At 46.4% G+C, this 19,096-nt stretch overlaps 1 protein-coding gene across 1 annotated transcript in view; it reads left to right on the top strand.

Moving 5' to 3' along the window:
- The window catches only part of LOC144095708 (QRFP-like peptide receptor), a 207,890-nt gene that overhangs the window by 105,325 nt on the left and 83,469 nt on the right, over window positions 1-19,096 (top strand). The window lies entirely within an intron of this gene.

Genomic DNA, 19,096 nt, shown 5'->3' with positions numbered 1-19,096 from the left:
AATCCCGAGTAGCAACCTAGGACGGAGGTGAGCCACGTAGGCCAAGCGACCTTGTGGCGCTATCACAACCTGCCCACCGAATTTTGAGCAAGCTTGCCACCGTGGCAGGTGGCAGCTAAATTGTGGATTGGTTGCTTTGGAAGAGCAATCTGGGTCGTACAACTCCCACCGGTGGCAGTACCTGCCATCTCAGGGCCGTGGCGCCTCGCTTAGCCGCTACACCACTGAGCCAGGAGTGGTGTGAAGACGCTCAGGGATCTATGAATGGAAAGTAAAGAATGACTTATTCTGCATTTATGGGTCTGTGTGTGGTTCATGGGTGTTTAACGTCCCAAAGCTACCCAGGCTACGAGGGACGCCGTGGTGAAGGGCTAGTAGAGGTGTTGTTTCGATAAGTTACGTAATGTTATGCGAAATTCACCGTCGTCACGTACACGCAACCTTCCCCAACTTTATAGACGTCATAAGAAGCAACGGCTGAAAGAACACTGTCAGCGGTTATGGATTTTTCGAGCCTGTTCTCACGCATCTATAAACTAGCTTACGTCTATTAGTGCTTATGCAGAAATCAGGCGATAAGCCTCATTTCTGGGCGCGCCGTTATTATTACAAACATCTTCGGCATTGGCCTCCGCACCATTTCCACGGGGGTACCACTGACGCAGATTGTAGTTTTTATTCAGTCGAGGGCGGCCAACACCGCGCGCCTCTATAAACAGCAACCTATATCATGCAAGTTAAGAAAGTTCGATGGATAGCAGTATTCATGACGCCACATGCCAAACATTACTCACTAGCCTTGCGCCAGGTGCCGTGTCTCCCAAATGTTCAATATCCTTAGCATGTCGTGGAAGGGCCAGTGCTTGAATCATGGCACTTGCACCAACCAGCAAGCTCCGAAATCACGGACCGGGAGCACAGCTTTCTTTCCCACCCCTGGGTATACATAACTGTGGTGCCTGGGGGGTGCCGTAAGTATCCTAGTTCGTGGCCAGACCACGAACCCTGTGTGCGGAACATAAATTTTACAAGGACTCTGCATCCTACATAGGGTGCAACGCCATGAAGACCAGCATCTGTCTAACCAGTCTGACGGGTCAATGTACAGCAATAGCACGCATGAGAGAGAACCTTCACCAGTGAGGACGTGATTATAGATAAACCAGGAAATCAAAAGTACCACGTGGCATTTGTCGTGGGCGCGTGAAATATGTGTTCCGCTTCATTGCTACATAAACAATGAAGCAAGCCTTCGTGTATATATACGTTAACAGTATATCGGAGCAGGGTAATCCCACGCCAAACGTCCCAGACGTTGCGCTCGACTATCTCTAATTTGGCCAAAAAACTTAATAGAAACTTATTCTAATGTCCGTAAAAAAGCCTGAAATATATTTTTGCCTAAAAAAATTATTCGGGAGGTAAGGGCAGTTCGAACATTTAGAAAAGGCGAGAAACCAGGCGCTGCTCAATAATGAAAAAAAATTCAAAATTTTAGAAAAAACTTTTTTTTTATTGAGATTTGCACAGATAATGCCTTACAATATAATTTCGAGCATGCAGCTTTAAAAGGCATAAATATTTGTTAAAATCGAAAAATAATGTATGAAAATGTACAATTTTTGCCGTTTTTTGTTTTAAATATCAACTTGCTCTCGTAAATTCGAAAATAGCAGTTTTGTTTTCCGAGGTGTCTAGTACCTATAACAGATGTTACAGGTGATGAAACTGCGTACATCGAAGTAATAAAATACTAAAGTTGAAAAAATGCGTTGTCAGCCATAAACAATCCTTAATTTCACCCTGAGGTGGTTCAAGTAAAATTACAAGCAATAACGTGGTACGTAGAACAGTTTATTGCCTTTAATTTCTGAAATTTTTGTCGAGGTAATTTTTGTTTAAAGCGCGAAAAAAAATTTTTGAAGTTGAGCTTTCGCGCCGCAAGTTGCGTCGTCTCCTAATGCCTCTTCACCGCAAAGCATGACACTGTCTACACTGTGGACAGACGAAATGTAGAATTCTTGTTCTTAAGAAGGTTTGCGCCTCAGGCAAGCATGCGAACATTGAGTAGTCGAACAGGTATTCGTGGGAAAAGATTTTCTTAACGCTGCGAGAGTGGCACATGCCCAAGTGAGGTAGTTCGGTGTGGTTCTGTCGCAGTCAGTCATTCTTGTCAGCGCCATGGCCGACGAAAGCACCAGCATAAAAGCTTGTGAGACGCCGATCTAGAAATTACCGGAACGACCCGGTGTTGAAACAATCCGCAACGCAGCAGCACCACGTGGTACCTGACCCTTGTGGCCATCAGAGGCTCATGCCCGGTTACGATGTGATGTCTTGGTTGTATTTCATTTAATCAGTCCAATTTCTGCGTTAATACTCCAGCGACAACTGTAGACGAGCCACTATGCTGTAGACGAGCCACTATGCCACCTTCATGGCAGAGACGCACCTACGGGCGAGCGGGGCGCGTTCACCGCCAGCGCATCTCGCGTTACTCGCCGCAGCGGTCTGCACTTCATACGTTCACGTGCGCTCCGATGCACGCGCTCTCCGCGATCTTATTCAGATATAAATAAAGCACTTGTGATACGCCTGCCGTGCCGGCTGGTCATCCTTCCTCGTGGTCCATGCGAGACAGCACGCTGAATGCCCTCGTTTTTCTTGTCTTGGCTGCCCCGCACCAAAGCGTTTTTTTTTTTTAACTTCGAAAGCAAAACGTTCTCGTTTATTGCATACCACTCGCCGAATGTCACACGATATCTTCTTTAGCTACAGCTCTAAAAATGGACGACACTGAGCGATGGCAAATTGCAGTCGTTATCTAGCCATAAGTGTTGCGCCATGGCAGGTGCCGTGTTCTGCGGTGAAAAGGCGTTAACAGACGACGCAACTTGCGGCGCGAGAGCTCAAATTCAAAAAACCTTTTCTCACTTTAAACAAAAACTACCTAGATAAAAATTTCACAAATGAAAGGCAATAAACTGTTCTTCGTAACCCGCTATCAGCCATAAGTGCTCTTCTATTCCAGGTGTCATGTTCTGCGGCGAAGAGGCGTTAAGAGACGACGCAACGTGCGGGGCAAGAGCTCAACTTCAAAAATTATTTTCTGGCTTTGAACAAAAATTACCTCAATGAAAAATTCAGAAATGAAAGGAAATAAACTGTTAAATGTAACCCGCTGTTGGCCATAAGTGTTGTACCAATCCAGGTGCCATGTTCCGTGGCAAAGAGGCGTTAAAGACGACGGAACTTGCGGCGCGAGAGCTCAACTTCAAAAATTATTTTCTTACTTTGAACAAAAATTACCTCGATAAAAAATTCAGAAATTAGAGACAATAAAATGTTCTATGTGCCTCGTTATTGCTTGTATTTTTACTTGTCCATCTCAGGGTGAAATTAACGAGTGTTTATGGCTAAAAACGCACTTTTTCTAATTTTAGTATTTTTGACTTCTATGTACGAAGTTTAATCACCTGTAACAATTGTTATAGGTACTAGACATCTATAAAGACAAGACAACTATTTCCGACTTTCCGAGACCAAGTTGATATTTAAAACAAAAACGTGAAAAATGGTACATTTTCATACTTTTTCTCGATTTTTTTTTTAATATTTAAGCCCTGTAAAGTTGCATGCTCCGAATTATATTGAAAGGCATTATCTGTGCAAATGTCAATAAAAAAAAGCTTTTATAAAAATTTGAATTCTTTAAAATTATTGAGCAGCGCCTGCTTTCTCCCCTTTTCTAATGTTCAAACTGCCCTCACCTCAAGAATAAATTTTTTTTCGGCAAAAAATTTTTCAGGCTTTGATGACGCACATTACGATAACTTTCAATGAATTTTGGTGAACAAATTGGAGATGGTCGAGCCCAACGTCTGGGACGTTTGGCGTAGAATGACCCATCACTTAACTCTGTCTATGGGTTTTACACTCTCAGATTAATGTACTTTCCGACTCTCCCAGGACACAAAAGAGTTTCTCTTAGGTTGCAGTAAACCCTCAACAGGCAACATGTTTCATCCCAACCTCTTAGCTTTCGTCCTAGTGCGGAACCTTGCGGACACAACTCCAGCTACGCCAACGCGTTCGGCGTAGTGTTTCAAGCGATATTCTTTCATATTTCGGCGTTTGAGAAACACTGTTCACAACAAAAGCACCCCATCGCTCGATCAACAGTCTTGACGCAGATGGCGCCGCTTTTCTCTTCATGATGCATGGGCTCCCGGGGGAGGCTTGCCGATTCTATACCAACGCGCAGACGACGCCCGAGATACATACCACGGGCCTGCTTCGCGACTGCCAAACGCCACGTAATCGCGACAGCCTTCCGTGACACTATAGTCGCGACGTGTTTCGAGCAAATGCCGCAAGTCATCAAGGTGAAAAATGTTCATGCGCAAGACAAACAAAAAAAGAAAAGCATGAGATCTTTTTTCTTCACTTCATTTGCATTGTTCTTTGAGAGCTTTGTGTCCCTGGCCTGGCAGAGGAGAAGAGGAACGATAATGCAGGTTTTTTTCTTGGTGCTGTCATCCGTCTTCCTCTGTGAAGACGCTGCTGTGACGTACGACCCGGTGTTTCGCGAACTAACGATCGTTCCCTGGAATACCTGTTCCTTGTTTTAAGCAGAATTGTTGCGTTGCTTTTCTTTCGTGCGTGGCCGGGCGGCATATTGAACATGATTTATGCGATGTAAAACTGTGATCTGCCTGTCAAAAACAATATCCTGTCCCTACCATCACAACACGAACCACATAAATGTAAGGACAAACACTGGCGATAAATTGGTGCTATTTCAAGGAAAGAATAAAATGTTTATGACACTTAAAATGTAATTTCAGTCATTCATTTTACTCCGGAGAAATGAGACCTCGGGATGAAAAAAGTGCGCACATCATTTACCGTACCGAAGTCAAAAAGAGCTTGGTGCGCTCCAACACTCGATTATTGTTGACCCTCTGGATGGAATAACGAAGATCAATCACCAACCTAGGATGCGCATAAACTACGTAGCAATTGCAGCTTCGGATAGTTAACTCAGGAATGTTCATTAGCTCCCTTGTGAACAGCTTCAGCTGGCGGATTGCTTAGTCCAGCAGAAGTTGTTGGCATGCTGAGCAATTTACATTAAACGCTATCGGTTCCCTATTAGTAGATGCCACTGATCGCACTTACAAGCTTAGCCGAGGCTTACTGAGAATATGCTTTTGCATAATTTAACTTTTTCGTGACAATCGGAAGGAACAAAAAGAAATCATGCGGATTCTACTTTTAGAAGTTTCTATGCTATCAAAAGAAAACAGTGCAGCAAAGTGATGTAAGCTAAACTTTTCGGATTCTTACATGTTCAGTGCCAAGCTTTGTTATCCCCCTCGCGTACCGCTATTGTGCGCGGCAACACTCTCGTGGAAAGGACCCGCGCGAAGTCAACACAGACGTCCGACTTTCGTAGAAGCTAACCTGACTGCCGCAGATATGCAGGACGAACCAACGCATGTTGCTGGGCTTGTGCGTTTATCCTTAAAGATGCAAGGGCAATTGCGGCGAACCAAAGACAAGGACGCAGAGAAAACGGCAGGACCAACGTTATAACTTCAACCTGCTTAACACTTAAATCAGCCGCTACTTGATGCCGCCAAGCGGAATAACTTAACGCTAACTTAACCCCTGAATCCTAATAGTTTTTTTCTCAGCATTATCGTTATTATTATCATTCCCCATCACTGAATGCCGCCAGCGGCTCTCAAAACCTTAGCCACACTGCATTGTGACTATACCTCAAAGTAAAGAAAAGGAAAAAAAAAGACGAGCGAAGGTTCTCCTCCATGCTCATCCCGTTGTGGCGTACCACTTGACGCGTCCCCAAAACAAAAATCAGCGGATGTGCTCTATGGGGAACTTGCGCTGAAGTTCTCGGTGCCGATTGCAGCGCCATAACACACTGCCTAGCGAGAAGAGCAAGCAGTTTTGGCTAGTACTCTTAGTACTTTTCCGCGCCACCTTCAGGCGCTTATTGACGTGAGCCTCCGCGCTCTGTCGAAGGCGCACGTGCCGTGCGTCAGCTATCTGGGCTACGCCGAGAGAAGATAGGCAATGAATGCTGTCAGCCAAACGCAGGTATCTAATCGTGCAGAATGTGTTCTCGCGTTTGCAGCGGCCCAAGCGGCTGACAAAAGGAGTTTTGAGTCACCGAATGGAACAATTGCAGTGCCACCTTGGCAGCGCAGGTTCCCCATGCCCAGCCTCATCGCAACGCGGGAGGTTGCAAAGGCTATTGGCGATTTTCAGGAACTACAGGCGGCGCCACAGTCGAGCCAAGATGGCAACCGTAGAGGACTCCGTCTGTGATCAGCGTGGACGCATTATCAAGTTTCCGTAATTGCACGACTCAGTCAGTTTTTAATTAATGTTGAGCGCCTAGTTTTAGCTAAACACTTAGTTTTAAGTCGGTATAGAACACAGAACCGATGGCAAATTCGAGATCATCGACCTGCGTCGCAAACGTCCGCCTTGCGAGCGGAACCGCGCACGATCGCCGCCCCACCAAGGTACTTTTACCAGCACCAAATGTTCCTATACGGCGGGAGAGCCAGAAAAATGTAAGCACGCCTCTGGTTTACTGTTGAATTGTTAAGGTAAGCAGGGCTTTGCGAAATCATTTCAATGCGCTGAAAGCTAGAATGGTTCTCGTTGGTTTAGCTTTGGACCGCCGTGTGCTTGGATTTCAATTCAGCAAGCTTAACTCCAGTAGCATTTACGTGTGGCCATCACTTCAGTCGAGCAAGCAGCGTCCTTATATGCATGTGAAGAGATTTGATCAGAACGCTGCATCGGAACAAATGATAGCGCGCAAGTGCTGTGTTGAGGGCCCGATGTGCTTGTTCCTTGCTTTTCTTTCTACGCAGCTTCGCTTCAGAGCAAGCATTGGCCGTGAAACATAGTGCCTGCTGTAAAGTGCCGCTGCGTTTTCTCTGCAGGAAACCGCTCGACCGCTCCGATACCAGCCTGCTCACGTCTGTACACTGCGCCGTGAAATCTATGCCATCGAGTCGGAGCACGCCCTCGGAGGCGCGACGGCACGGGTCCCTTCGCTCTGAGGTTTTATTTTTCGTACAGTTAAACATGAGTGTTTAGAATGTACAGGTACCAATGGGAAAATATAAAACGCAGAGAGAAAAATTTTACCTCTTCTAAACCCAACTGGTTACGACGAGGTACAATTTTGCGAACATTACAGTTCCCTCACGGCAGCAATTACAACGACCAGCCACAATTATCACCATAGTCGTTCAATTAAAACCAAAGGAAGCTATAATAGCACCAAAGTCCTTGCCTGGAAGAAAGGAGTCGTCTCCCTGAAAATGCCCCGAATACACGACCATCGACGCTGTGTGGTTTGGCAGTCCGTAGTCTCTGCACCCGAAGCTTCCGTCTCTTCGGACTGCTAGCAGCGGTTAAGAAATGTATTGATACCTCCCGACTTTTCAATATCGTTGACGAGCAGAAAGACGCGCATCAGTGCTGGCGAGGTTTCTCTTTTACACGACGTTCCGGGGACGACATTCGAAAGTGCTTGCTACGCAGCGTCAGCAGCACGAAGCGCGAATCTGTGGGGCGAGTCTGTAGACATGATCGTGACGCGGCTGCAGTGTGTGGCGTCTACGTCGTGGAAACCGCCGGTATGTTTATAAGAAAAAGTGACGACGTCTAAATGTGTCGACGAAGCACTCGCAAAGGAGCAAACAAACGCTTGTGCACGGCCGATACTTCTTAGGCTAGTTGGCGCCGCCTTCGCAGCGCGGCGTTAACTGACAATCGCCAATAGGTAGGGCTGACAGATGAGACTCCTTGTAAGGTGGTCCCAGCTAACGAGAGCCAAGGAATAGAAAAAGGGGGGAAAAGGTTCACCTGTCGCATAGAATAAGCTCGATTATATGATGTCCACACTAATTCAAATAATTACTTTCAATCGTTTATTGTATGGTAAATTATTTTGCTTCACGAGCATTTTCAGTCTTAATAAAGTCCTAAAGAGTCATAATAAACCACTAATGCCGCATTTAGCTTTACCTTTACTCTAAATCGCGTTTCGCATTGCAAAAATTAATGAAGAGGGGAAAACAAAGGCGGAGAAGTCAGCTAACAGAGGATTCTGGTCTGTTACACTGCACTATGGAAAGATAGGTAGTCTAAATGCAGAAGAGGAAAGAAAAGGATCAAGCGCGTAGAGACGCTAAGAGAAGAATTCGGTACTGTTGCGGTCAGTTGTGCAACACGGTGCCCACAGAAACTGGAGCACTGTTTGACAAGCATTCAGGCCTGACGATCGCTGTGCCCAGTGCACGAAAACTGTAATCGCCGCCGGCCGGCGGATATTAAGACGGCTTAGCGCACAGAACAGCGCGAGCAATCGCAATCTCGCGCACTTTCATTTGGCGATCATTTCATAACGCTGCCATATTGTCACGCATGACATCACCGCACAAACTGTGACGACGTCTGACAGATATTTGCCATGCTTATCAAACCACCCCCGCAAAGTACAAAATGAAACAGTCGAACCACAGTTCACACATCCCCCAATCTTAGCTTGCCTGCGAACGCTTTAAAGAAGAGCAAAGCACAAATGTCAGCAGAACAACAACAACCTGGGAATTCACTACTCCGATTGCAAAGACTGCTGCACATAGCTACGATTTTTTCAAATCATACTGAATCAAATCAAATTTATTTTTCAATATTGGTACAATGTTGATGGCTTCCCTGACAAAAAGCTGTGAACACAGCCCAAAAGCATAGGGTAATAATAGCATAAGTCGGAGGCGATCTGCTCTGAAAAATGTTGAACTCGGCGATTCGAAACTTCTTGAAGCCTTTAGTACGATAATGAGGTTGAACCATACACGAGAATTTAACAATTCGATTCAACGAGAATTTTAGCGAGCAATCCCAACATGTGATTGTCTCTTCTTTTTGCTTTTTTAGCGCAAAGAATTCAAATCTTTCAGCGTAATCGCTGCTTAAAGTCGCGATCGGCCTATTTTACAAGCTGCGCAGTTTAGTAAGCCGAGAACAGTTTGTTTGTTGTTGTTTTTTTCCTCCAGAGATGCGCATGTCCCTGCCCCTTTTGCACGATAGTGCAGCTAGACTTTATTACTCCGTTTCATTTGGGTGCCTCTGGTCTCGCCGATAGTGCTCAGCTTGACTTAATTTCAAACCTTAAAATCTGAACGGAGGTTCTAAGCTTTCCTCGTGGTATATCGGCATAAAGAGCAACGAATGTCGTTAACCGAAGTTGTAACGAAGTTCCTGCCACACACACAAAAAAAAGGAAAGGAGACAGACGTATGTCCTGCCCTACGAATACATAATATGTACAACCACCTGGGACCCAACTTGAGGCCGAGAAGCCCTACGGGTGGGTAAATCCACACGGCGACCGCAGTTATCCAGTCTTTATGGCCCCAAGTGGCTCGTCAAGGGAGGGGTTTCAGGAAGGGAAGCACTGGGCTCCGTAAACATTCGTAACGAACATAAGCCTTTAGAAACGAAACTACCACTGCACGGGCAGCGCGCTGAAACGCAATCATGGCAGGGGTTGGGTTTGAGAACATGCGGGAGTGGTTATCGTTAATGTGACGGCACCCAGAAACACAGCTATAAAACCGGAAAACACCGTGTACATGGCAATGTGTGCCCCGATCCAGCCCAATCCCTTAACTCTTAGCTGATGCCGCTTTAATGGTAGCCTTCATTAACTTCGCTGCGACACAGGGAAAGTTTACAAGTTGTTATCATGCCTCAGTGTCTCCTGTGTAAACTGACCGATGGTAATGCCAGCACATTAGAACATACGGGCAACAGTGTTTCTGGTCGCTTCACAATACGTGTTCTAATTTCGTCTTGTAGTGACGAAAATCATTGCCCCGACTGAAAAGCAAAACGTGGCTGCAGCAGTCTGCGTGCCCAAGTGCACATTCATGGTCGACGATAACTCGCCGTCACATTGAAAACATTCCTTTTACTCGCGCTGTGTTTTCTCCCTTCTTGCGTAGCTGGCTGTTCTAGGGAGTCTGGAAGAACTATGCCTGCTTATTTATGTGCTTTGCTGAACAAGTTACCGTTCCTTGAGGATTATGTTTAGTCTGTACAGGTTACGCGGCATCTCCTGAAATAAAGCACCTTCATGAATAAAGGACAGCAGGTTCACCAGCGCACCTACAAAAAAAAAACAATAACAAATGAAGACTCTTGGAGCACACTGGAGCTTGAGTGGCTGATAATTGCGTCCGTTACCGGAGCTACGCCGAGATTGCCTCTGCAGCGATAAGAAGAGGAGAAAGCTTGGGGGAAAAATCTACTCCGTCACCGAAGAGTGTTTGAGGACCCCCATAGGTCACGAAACGCTTGGAGGTGGCGTCAAGTGGTCTTCAGCGAGCTCTCGCACTGCGTAAACCGAAAGCGCTTCGTCATCATCATTGAAAAGGGCAGTACACCATACGTCGTGGTTATTGAGATGAGGCAACAAACCTTCGAGTGCTTAAATCTAAACCACCTTTAGCCGCAAGCTTCTGTTAACGGTATTCTGAGAGCTAATATATCAGGGCGGAACGCGTGGTGCATTGTCCAATGTGCGAACAATGCCCAGACTGCGCTGTCAAAGACACCGATGGTGACGATGGGTGCTTGGTGGATGAACACTGGGACGGAAGCAAGCAATGCATGTATAGAGAATTCTTTGCTTCCTGTGGTATTGTTATCTACTCTACCGTATTTACTCGAGTGTAAAAGAATTTGCAGAAGGGATAGATGGTTTTTAGACTCAGACGGCATTTCTAGCGCTAACAAAACACGTGCAAGAAAGAAAAGAAGGACAAGGAACTGGCTCTACTTTTCCATCGCGTACGTGTTTCGCTAGCGCTAAAATGCCGTCTCTAGCCCTTTTCACAAGCTGCGACTAGAAGGAAAATATTCGGCCTAGTCAATGACGCTGCAGTGCGATTTTCGTTCAGTGCTTTCACATGCAAAGCGTATCCAACGAATCTGGTCGGATGGATGGGCAAGGTTGCTTGATGTTTCCATAGGCAACCCATGATTAAACGCGACAGAAACCCTGCACGAAATGTGTTGATGATGCTATGAGCAGCGTATTTTTAGATGCGAGGCAATATTTCTTATGTTTTAATTAGAATAGACAGTTTTGCTTCCATCGCGGCAAGAGCTCCCACGTGACGCCTCGGCGCTCCCCACTGGGCAGTCGCAGAGCGAGCACACCGACGCTGCGACTGAATACCAGCCGGACGGAACTCGGTCGCAAGCCGTCTGTGGCTAGACCGACGGCCCTTCCCAGTCGCAGACTGACAGAAATCGCAGCGTCTCAGGAGAAAATCGCATGCATGTGAAACGGGCCTTACTCGATTCTAGGCCGGTGTCAACTCTAAGCCGACACGTGAGAGTTCAAGGACAAATTTTAAAAAAAACTTTCCTCGCATGTAAACCAGCCAATAAAAGAATTAAGAACGACATATAGTAGTGTGGGCATAGAAAAAGAACAGCAGGAACAACATGCAAATAGCATTTATTTCCAGGAGCTTGCTTTCGCTCACTCGTCCTCGTCATCGCTGACCTTCTTATCAGGTGGCTACGCCGCCACACGAAGAGGGAAAGCGGTTAGAATGGCAGCCAATGCACGTGTGTGTTTTTATCCGCGTAGGCTACGGATTGTAGCGGCTACACTATCGTCTTCAGTTGGCGTTTCATGGGGCGCCACCTTCGTGCTACTTTCATTTTATGCGTTGTGATCGCATTTTATTAATACGGCGACAAAATCTTCGAATCTAAGCCGGCCTAAGAGTTTCATGTCGCCTCTTTTAAAAAGAAACAATCAGCCTAGATTCGAATAAATACGGTACTTGCGGCAAAAGTATAGCTAGGCAGCGCTTTTCTACGACTTTCCCCTTACTTTTGGTGCAGTTCCTGATGTCCTGATGATTCGCCTGATACCCAGTCAAGATAGATCGCGAGTGACGGCTTTCGTACGAGTGCATACGAGAAAGGCTTCTATACCATAGCTTATACATCCGACTGTCTCATCCACGAGGGACATCTGGCTCTGGAAAAGTGGCGTTTTTGAGTGGGCAGTCCCCGTTTCAGTATGATAAAACAATAATCGCGATCACGTCGACGCGGAGAAATACAAAATTCTGCTACCATGCCAGCACGACACGATGGCTTTGAGGAAGAGAAATCCGGTTTTGACTAGATGAACAACAGACACAAGTTTTCTCTTTTTATTTCTATCTCTCTCGTTGTAGCGCTGTACCAAAATGTCAGACTATTTTATTCTTTAAAAGCGAGTCAATCAAAAGCACAACTCTTTGAGCAGAAAGCGCTGGCGCTTGTCAAGTTCGTTTCTGCAAAGAGGCTGCTGAAACGTATAAAGGGCGGCAAACAAGGAGTGGTGACGCTCGACTTGAAGCTCATTGAAAACGACGACTCGCTTTTGTTACAATAAGGAAACTGTCTTGAACCGTGTACTGATCGGCAGGAAGTTTATTGGATGACACGGAGAAAACAAGCTTTACGGGGAAGCAAAAGAATACATTAGTTTGTGCTGCGCCGAGAAGACAGTGGCGACAGTGGCAAGAAAGCCGTTCGACGGGACACAATATTTGTTGTAGAAATGGCGGGCTGTCATGCAAGTGTAGCCTACTTTACAGCCTACAAGGCACAGAGGGCATGGCTGGCGGTTATTATTTTCGTTTCATTTTGAGGCAGAGGAAGACACGTTACTTTTACTCTTTTTTCTTTCCGTGGCAACAAAGACTCGCACTGCACCATAGTAAACGACAGCAATGAAATAATTTTTTTCTATGCGAGCCTGCCATGTCGTGACGATGGGAAATTTCGTGAAAAGACGGCTGCCATGATGACATCGATGATTCGAGTAGTTTTGTCGACGTATAGCGTGTTGAGGCGAAACCCCTTAGCGCAATGTTGTTGCTTGTCTCACTGATGTGCGGGTAAGATGTTGATTAAGTACATGTGAATCTTAAAAGCTGGAGACACTGGAAGGCGTTTGGGAGGCATCCGTCTGCTTCGAAGCCTTTCCGCAAACACTCTCCAGCGTCCTAGACAAGAACTACCTATGAGTTGGCAGGAAGTAGCGTAGTCGTTAGCACGCTCGGCTGCGGATCGGAACGATGGTGGTTCGAATCCGATCGTGCACAACGATTTTTTGCCTTTGCTGAAATGTGTGACATCGGACGGACAGGCGTGTGGCCGTGAGTATGAGGCATTAAAGGCTTTCGCCTTATAAAAAGGTTGTGCTCACGGCTTGCTTCGTTTTCAGCTTTGCTATTGTATTTGTGAAAAATACTGTTAAAGCCGGGGCACCTACTTAAGCTGCTAATGTTTTTTAAGCACATGTAAAGGCAGTAACTGCATTCATATGAAGAGACCACTTCAAAATGGGGACTTCGTCTTGACTTATGGCAGTATTGAATGAAAGGTGTGATTCCAATGAGCGTCACCTTTTTTACCCCAATGCTTTTTTGTGCCGCATTAAAAAAAATCTTTGCAGAGCATTGACGTTGCTGGAAACCTTGCAAATTCTCTTCACACTCAGGAAAAGCTGACGCTATACACAACCCCGCTTAACGCAGCCTTGAGCCAGGACAATGTCTGCGCAAGTTGAGAGATCTCCGCGGAGGTTAGCTGGTGTTGTCTTCAAAAGGTTTTGTATCTTTATTCACGCATTCCTAGAATGTGTACAGGCATTCAAGTTTGCGCACAACTTGTTCCAGTCGTCTTTTGATGGCAGGAAAGGTTTCGAACTGAATGATCCTACGTGCCGAAGCGATTTTTTTGCCGGAGCGAAAAATGAGTAATTTTGTTTCTTAAAGATTTTTCTCGAAGTAGCCGTTGCGAACAAGGAGGCGCTTCTATTGAAGTTTTCTTAATAACGTCACTTGGCTGCTTGTACCAAAGCGTTTAAAGGACTCGTCAGAAACGAAGCGCAACCTTATGGGGAAAGAAGAACAAAATTTAGTTCTCAATTCTCTTTAGAAATATTTGCCACAGGGCACCTTTGGTTTAATTTTTTTTGGTGCGCAGCCTCAATAAAGTTACATGAAGCAGTGTTTGCTTTCTCAGTCCCGAGGGATCAGTGAACACTGTTTAAAGGCAGCAACGTTTATTTGGCCGCAGTGGCACTGCAGTACAAACGGAATAACATTGTGCCGGGAAAAGCCGCTACTTTTTTGAACTGGTGCGACATAGTCGCCGATCATCATTTGCTACTCATAATAAACGGCGGAGGTGCTCATGTTTGCTTACTAGCTGTAACAAATAGTTGCTTTTCTCTGAGCCAGTTTTTACTATAAATGACAATTACCACCCGCGAACTTTTTTTCAAACGTAATTGTCACCGCCAGCTTCTTCAGAGATAAACAAGCATCACGACTTAATTACAAAACGTACGTCGCAAGTGTAGCAGGGGGCAACTCGATGTTACAGGCCTTCTGGAATCTCGGGTTCGGCTGGTATGCTCGGGGCTGGTCTCTAGCGGTGCAGCGAGAGGCCCCTGCTCAATGCTTGGCATTCAGCTGGGCGGTTTAGAAAGAAAAGCGCTATGGGTAAAAGTTGAATGAATCGTATGCATTTCGCGTTCGAGCGAACCCTTTGCTGCATCAGCAGAGAACAATATGCAAAGGTAGGGGCCTAAGCTCTTCTCGACTTTTCTTTCAAGTCGCCCGGCCGACGCTTTTCTATTTTTTTTCATTTTATCCTACTATATACATCTGCATAGAAAAACAACAGTCAAGTGGGTGCGAAGTGCCACAACTTTCGCATTTGGTTTGACGCCAGACAGACCCGATGCTCGCGCCGAGGCGCAAGCCTAGCTAGAGCGCTCTTTTCTGCTTGCGCTGACTGCCGTAAATGCCACTTGGGGGCGCCATGAAAGGCACCGCAGTGGTTTGCATCACAGTGGTTCTCGGCATAAATCTCCCTTTCGTTGGGAAACACATAGATGAAAGTCGGTGATGCGTTCCGCTTCAAAAAGGAGCCCGCTTAAACCAAGAGGTGAGGGAAGAAATTAAGTTCTATACTCGGGGGTTTTACACGCAATGCTCGACTGTTATTTTTTTTTTCATTTTCAGTGAAGTTAACCCTGCAGATTACCATTGAAGCTCTCTTCTTTGCAAGCTAATAGATTTTCCCATCCGACTCACAAATTCACAATGCGGCTTCATATACAAATATATCGCTTCATCCTCGAGAGGAAAAGCATTTTGATAAATGTTCAGTCGGTTCAGCCGTCTAATTTCAAGTACGAAGATTGCACCGGCATGTGACGGGTTGCTTTTCCGTGGCTGGACCCATTAAAATGTCTGAAGCACAACAGAAGTAGAGCGAATATCACAATGAAAATTGCGCTTTTATAACACATTGAAAGTGCGTGCTTGTGTGTGTGTATGCTTCAAGCGAAGAAACTGCAGTGGACTCTCATTTGAACGTTGCGCCCAGAACCACTGGTGCGAATCCACTCTATCGCGCCCCCTCAGTTCCGATGATGATTGACAAGTCCGACGAAATTGCGACCTCACCGACTGACTGTCACGCGTCCGAGAGCGCAGAAGCCCGAAGGAAAAAGAAAGAATGAAAATTTTTGTTCGGAAAATTTTTTTTCGATAATACCCATCACCTAAGTTGATGCTCCGTTAATGTGCACATTTTTTAAGGAGTCAATGCTGAAATGTATAACGTAAGCGTTTTTTTTAATCTTGACGTGAATAAGAACGAGAGCAATGGGAGCGCAGCTAGGTGCAGCTTCACATACGTGGGAGTCGCAGCAAATTTTCTGACTAAATGTGAAGGGAATTATTTTCGCGATTTCGTTTTAACCAAGACAGAAGTGCTTGATTGTTCTGAAAATTGCTTAGGCCTGCGCCAGAGTGAACCCGTTACAAAATTCGCCGCGTATCAAGACTCCAAGAAGAGCCTTTTAAGGCATCTGCGGGACTCAATCTATCGCCTGTCCTTTCCCGTGAAATGTGTCATACTACAGCTCGGCGGCGTAAGAAGATTCGAGTGTCAGCGAGTTTTTCAAAGCAAAAAACGTTGCAGTCGACAAAACAATTTCTTCGCACGCACGCACGCACAAAAAATAATCTAAGAATGGAATTTGTCCTTGGAAGCTGCTGTGAAGGCATGTTAAGCTAAAACAACTCCAAGTCTGGAGAAGAAAATTCAAGGCCACGGGCGCCGCTAGACAGATTGGGAAAACATAAAAACAGTGCCTCTAAACAACAGTGGATTTCCTCTCGCAGTCAAAAGTTAGCTTGAGGAGAAACCTCTTTCATCATGTTGGCGATTATTACACCCGAATATGCCATTATGCGCGCGAAAGCAAAGTGTGCAGAGAAGCGGGCTCTCTAGCAGTAGCGTCGTGCAGCCATGGTGACCGAAAAGTTGCGGGCAGTCGTATATACCCGGCGAAAACTGGACATCGGTAAACTAACTCCATGCGACGGCGCCTCATAAAGTGTTAGCCCCTGCGTAACTCTTTGGTTGCGGGAAATTTTAATTCCCAGAGTCATGCGGAAGCTGGTGTAATAATCACCAGGTAATGGCTACTTTCGAATCGCTACTCATGGAGTCGACCGAACATCTGAATGATCTGTTCCGCACAGCACTGAGTGCAGAGCAAACATTGCTTAAGTACGTAACTAAATACACTAGACTGTCGTTAAACGGAACATCAAGAGACCGGGAGAATATGTTCTGCTTATCAGGAGTTTCGTGTAGAGAGAGAGAATGTTCAGGATTTCGCAATCCGTTCAGCGCAGCTTGGTCCCGACGAGGCAGGTGTGCGCGCAATTGGCAGTCTCCGCGGAAGCGGATCTCAAATGCAAAATATAGATAATAAAGAGAACGGTACACTATGGGCACAATCTTTATTGCACACAAGCAGTAAGCAGTGAACTTTTTTTTTTTCAAAGCACTACTGAAATTAAAAAAAAATGTCAATAGTCCACTTATTCCGTGGAAATCAGTGGAAACTGCAAATTATTGGCTTGTGAAAGGACTTTATGTTTTTTTGTTTTAGCTCTCGCAACCGCTTTCTTTGTATGGCGCCACCCATACTAGACAGGCTGCTCACTTCTGCAGAATTTTGGGGAGCCGTCTTGCTCGCCAGTCCCCGCATGCTGTCGTATCTGCAGCGGCAGACTCCCCTGAAACGGCACGACACACTATGCCATTCCGATCTTTAAATCTCGTCAACCACCCTTCGCTGCACGAGGAACCTTCGATGCCGAGCTGCAGAACAAATTTTTCTGCTTGCGCGTTAATGAGTGGCCCGCTGATCGGAAAGTTTTCACTCCGGCTCCCCGCAGCCAAACCACCAGGCACTTCTCTAGATCTTCGTGGTTGGCCACCCGCAGTCGTTTTCTCTGAGGGCCAAAGCGTGGCGTCCCGAAAGCCGGCCGCAGCTTATCCTTGTCCTGAAGTATCCTCGCGAGGCTGCTCTTGGGGACAGCGTAGATCGTCGCAAGCGCTGTTTTTGTGAAGCGACCACTCTCGAAGTCTTTGATTATCTCCACCTTCCTTTCTAACGTAAGGGCATTGTGAGGTAGATTCTGCGGTGCCATCGGATGCTGACTTCGCGATGAAATGTCGCACACGACGCTCAACTGCGGATGTAAGGCTTAAGCCTAGCTGAACACAACTGCAAGCACACCGTGACAGAAAGCAAAGCAAGCAGTGAGGTTGCAGTGTGCGAGAAAACCGGAAACGTCCAAGGACGGAATTCGGAAAGAGGGGGGGGGGGGGGGGGGGGGAGTAATGCGTATCGCGATGGGGCTGCGCGTTCACGTCACCTTTCGGTTTCGAGCCTATTTTCAGTTCCCTTTATACGGTGGTAGGAAAATTTTTGTTCCGATTAACGAGATTTTTATACATTGTGTAAAGGTGTTTATTCGAACCGCAGGTCGGTAGGCGTTGGTCGGAGGGCGGCACGACGAACACACTCACAGGCGTCACTCGAGAATCACAGCTGCACTTCGTCTACCTCTTCTCTGCGCTGCTTGAACTCCTGCCAGTCGGTCCCATTACAATTGCCTTAATACAAAACCAACCAACTGCGAGGCGTTTGTTCCCTTTAAGCGTTGGTTCCGCTTAACCGACTTCCGTTTATCGAGATTCTACTGTAATAGATTGTCGGTGCGTATTTTTTGCGACTAAACAGTGTATGTTTGTTTAAAAAAGTTGACAGGATGGTTACCAATGGTTAACGCGAGATTCAACGAGAGCTCTTAAGGTGTTATACTTTACGACGTGTTGTGGTAGAGAGTATTAGAGCGACTCGACATCTGCATAGTTCGAGGGCGCTCTTATTAGTTTCCCGCGCATAGTCGTTTTTCTTTGTGTCATGTCCAGTCCGCCGCTCTAGGAGCGCAGTGCCGCCGATGATCCTCTCCGTGGGCAGCGGGTTATGCAGCAGCTGCCGCAGATGGACCGTGCTACATTCCTCGGCTCTCGCCACAATCTCCCCCTCCTTTCACGATAACCTTCCTCTTCCTTCTAGGGTTCCCATGACAACTACGTACCCGTTGCGCCTTCTCACGTTCTCGCCATACCCTCCTCCTTTGGGCTGCTTCGGGTGGGTTTTTAACCAGGTTTAGATCATGGAAGCGCTCAAAAAGGGAAGGACACAGAAGGAGACGGACATACATTCCACGGTAATGGTCCCCCGGTTGGGGATTCCTCCACTTTCGCTGCACCATCCTCCTTCCACGGTGACCACCTTCCTAGCGGTTATCGTTGTAACTACCCTTTAGTTACGACTTCCCACACTCGCCATACCCTCTCCTTCCACGATAGACCTCCTCGTCCTTCCTCGGTAACTACTCTCCAGGTGGTTTCGGTTGCAAGCACCAACCGGCTGCGCCTTACTATGTTCTTGCCATACCCTCCCCCTTACGTTGTGACCAACCTCCGGTTGAAGATTCCTTCGCTCTCGCCACACCCTCCTCATTCCGCAGAAACCACCTTTCGGTCAGTTCCCGTGGCAACTACCCTCCTATTC

The sequence above is a fragment of the Amblyomma americanum genome, chromosome 1 (assembly GCF_052857255.1).
Source record: "Amblyomma americanum isolate KBUSLIRL-KWMA chromosome 1, ASM5285725v1, whole genome shotgun sequence".
Lineage (NCBI taxonomy): Eukaryota > Metazoa > Arthropoda > Arachnida > Ixodida > Ixodidae > Amblyomma > Amblyomma americanum.
Note: the sequence above shows the minus strand (reverse complement) of the source record. Positions and strands in the feature narration are given on the sequence as shown.